The 4,106-nt window shown below is 29.4% G+C and overlaps 1 non-coding gene across 1 annotated transcript; it reads left to right on the forward strand.

Moving 5' to 3' along the window:
- The first annotated feature begins 3,444 nt into the window (after window positions 1-3,444).
- On the forward strand, window positions 3,445-3,575 carry LOC128578843 (small nucleolar RNA SNORA38). Its single transcript, XR_008377947.1, has one exon. It is a non-coding gene; the product is annotated as a small nucleolar RNA SNORA38 (small nucleolar RNA).
- The last annotated feature ends 531 nt before the right edge of the window (window positions 3,576-4,106 follow it).

Below are 4,106 nucleotides of genomic sequence, written 5' to 3' on the forward strand. Positions count from 1 at the left end.
ATATATATATCTCTGTGTGTGTATTATCCAAATTCAGCATTCTTCTAATTTTGATGTCTTCAATACACAAACGATATGTGTTAATGGAAGACAAATTTGAAATCACAGATAATTCAAAAAGTTACAAAAGGGAAATGAAATAGGAAAAATATATTTGAATTTAAACAACTAAGGTAACAATTATTGTTCTATCCTATATTTTCTAGTTTCTTCTTTTTACCTCTCACTTATTGCATATTACACATATAGTTTGTATCATAGTTAATTCTTTTTTTTTTTTTTTTAGTACAGGCAGAAAATCATTAGTTTTTATTTTGTGTTCCAAGTTGAGAATGTAAGAATTTGATTTTGATTTTTAAAAATCCACCGAGCACTATTAGAAGTAAGCATTTTATCTTAATGTTATATTACAAAATTTTTGTGTCAATAAAATATGTCATTCATGTGCCTCTTCCAAAAGGTTCTTTAAATTAATGTATCCTTATTTTTTAATCTCTTATTTTGATAATTTACTTCTCTCAATTTTTTGTTCAAGTGAACAAGACTGTAATGAATATTTTGAGAGACTTGAAGCATTTATTCTATAAGTATCTCTTGGCTTTAAATTATTGCTTTAGTCCATGTAAAATCAATTTGAATATAAAACATGAAGTAATTTTGTAGATATAAAATACATATATGTGCATATATACATACATACACATATATTCTAAATGATTATTTTAACATACTTGACTAAATAGTAATTCTTTTTCATTCCAATTGGATATGCTATATTCATCATGTACCAAATAATTATCTTCATTTTTCCTTCTCCTATAATTTCTGTTTTTTCAATTAATATGTGTGAATTTGTACCAGTATTGCATAATTTTTTTGCATAATTTTTATTATAGCTTTGTGCCAGTGACTTTATGTTGTGTGGGCAATTGCTATAATTTTTGATATATACATTGCAGCAAGAAAGCTCACCCATAATAAACATTTCATACATATGATATATGAGCATCAAGATAGATAATGTCTTGTTAGACACCTGAGAGCCTGGAAGTTCATTTACTTGAATTCATTTTGATATGACATTTTTACTGATGGCCATTGTACTGGTGTGTGACTTGGGCTGCTGCCTTCAATTAAAAATGATAAGCAAGAAGAGTCTTCGTAGATGTAGAAATGCATCTATGGAGATAATTGTGACAATGAATTAAGACCTAATAAGTCTAGTAACTTGGTTTTTCACCTCCCAATAAATCAAAACATAATATTTAAAATTATAACACTTAAAATATTTTGATATTTTTCCTGTTTTGGGAGTATAATAAATGTCAAGAATTTTCTCTAGTTTAATTCAAATGTATAACATCAGAGATACTCAGAAATGTTGAATAAAAGGTATTATTTTGAACCTTGCAACTTTAACATTAAAAATAAAACATTAGGAGATGGATGATGAAAACAGAGAAATAATGTGATTCCATCACTCCATTAAGCAAAAGGATGTGATGATTAAATAATTGAAATTTTTCTGTTCTCTGAATATGACCAAAGAACATTAAGATGTAATCTTAACATTTTTATTCCTAATGGAAAATCTAAACTATATCATCTTCTCAGGTTTTTGCTAAAAAAATCACATTTTGAGTATAATTCAGCCTATAAAAGTAATTTAAAAATGTTTTTTTCTCCTTTAGATTCAAGCAAAGTTGTGTTAAATGACAAAAAAATCAAGAGAGAGAATAATTAGGAAAAATGAAAAAAGTTATATTTGTTTTTTTTAAAGTGAAAAATGTAGCTAATAAGTATCTTCTACTGGACTACACTTTTTACACTGATTTTCTTAACTGCAAAATGTTTTTTTTGTAAACTGTTCTAGATTTGAAATCTTATTTCTAATACTTCACTCAAACCTGAAGGATTTCTCAATGCTTACACTCATTAAAGAGTCAAAAATTATAATAATAATAAATTCAGGGAAAAGGTAAATTGATCAAAGGTATCATTAAACAAATATTAAAGAGTTACTATTTATACCAATTATCTTAATTATGGCTATAGTTTTTAGAAAAGTGAAAAATCAAAATTATAACAGTATTTACAATAATTAACCATGTATGTCATCAAAGAATACACTATTATTATGTAATAAATGTACAATATAATATTTGTATGACTAAGAACATTACAACATTGTATACTTAAAAATTCCTAAGAGAATATCTTAAATGTTCTTACCATACTCACAAAAATATATATGGTGATTATATGTTAATTAGCTTGCTTGTAGTTATTATTTATTAATGTATACATATATAAAAGCATCACCCTCTACCCTGTAAATATATACATTTATTATTTGTCAGTTATCGGTAGAGCTGGGGAAAATGATTTCTCAGTACAAACAAGCGATTCTTGCATAGTAACCTAGTAGCGACTGTGTAACCACATTTAAATATGAAGCAATATCTTTTCATAAAGTTTTAATAAACATTAAATAGGCAGTTATCTTTCATTCATTGCTTTGTACCACTCCCACCTACACATTTATAATTTTCTACCTGGACTAACTCATTTTTTCAATGAATATACAATACTTGGACTATCATTACTGATTCTCTCAAGACTCTAGTGACAGGCAGCACCTGTGGCTCAAGGAGTAGGATGCTGGCCTATACCAGGGGTGGCGGGTTCAAGCCTGGCCCACCCCCCCAAAAAAAAAAAAAAAAAAAACTCTAGTGACTATTTAAGATTTTCCTGCAGTAAAATAGCAGCTACCCTGTTTCTCCGAAAATAAGACATCCTCTGAAAATAAGACCTACTTACAGGAAAGATAAGATGTCTCCTGAAAATAAGACCTAGCACATCTTTGGGAGCACACCTTAAAATAAGACACTGTCTTATTTTTGGGGAAACAGGGTATCATTCCAGCAATGAATATCTATCACTGGAAATGCCTCAAACAATTCTATTCATATATTATGTCCTTCTTACTCTATCAGAAAGTAGAAGATATTTAAATAACACAGAGTAGTAGTGATTTTTAAAACATTGCAGATGTTCCAGGTCCCTCCATGTAAAAATAAAAGAGGTAAAGGCTCCATTTTTTTTAAGGCTGCATAGTATTCCATGGTATACATATACCACAATTTATTAATCCATTCATGGGTCAATGGGAACATATTCTCCTGAGTAAAGTATCTCAAGAATGGAGGAAAATGTGTCCAATGTACTCAGTACTTTTATGAAACCAACTTATATTTACTCACACTTTCTTATGAAAGATAAAACACAACTATAGCCCAGGATGAAGGAGAGAAATGGAGTGGGAAGGGAAGGGAAGGGAAGGGGGAGGTTTGATAGAGGGAGGGTAAAAGGCGGGATCACACCTATGGAGTATATTGCAAGGGTACAAGTGAAATCTGTCAAGTGTATAACATAAATGTCTTATCCTCCTACAAAGGCGTGTCTGTGGTTCCCCATCTTTGGACACGTAAGAATTGGAGGCAAAGAAATGTGGATTTGGAGAAGTCTGGGGCCAGCTTACTCCCCACAGGCTCAAGATCAACCATCCCACATAGAAAAAAAAAACATAAATGTCTTAGCACAATAATCAAGTAAACGAGGCAAGAGCTATGTTGATTGGTTTGATGTAAGCACTCCAAATTGTTCTAGATGTTAGAGTTTTGTATGTGCATTCTTAGCACCCTGTGTATCTTTTATAGTGGTATTTAACCAAATTTACATTAGATTTATTTTGTTTTATTTATGCAAGTACCTTTTACACACAATACTCTCAGAATATATTTACTGAATAATGTACTTAATGGTTCTAACTTTGACTTATGCTATTATTTTCTTTTTTATTGGTTCATGTTTGAGTCATATATAGTATTCTATGATTTCATTTTTCTAAGATGTATAAATTATTTTGTGCATATCATTTTGGAATGATGTCACTGTACTAAGCACTTTATGTTTATTTATAAAACCTGCATCTTACATTGTTCTATTTGTATTCACATATTTCAATGTAACATTTGATCATGAGAATATCTGATTTTTGCACACCTCTTTTAGAATATTGTTAAAGTATTAATAGTATGTAAAAT

This window comes from Nycticebus coucang, chromosome X, assembly GCF_027406575.1.
Source record: "Nycticebus coucang isolate mNycCou1 chromosome X, mNycCou1.pri, whole genome shotgun sequence".
NCBI classification, from domain to species: domain Eukaryota; kingdom Metazoa; phylum Chordata; class Mammalia; order Primates; family Lorisidae; genus Nycticebus; species Nycticebus coucang.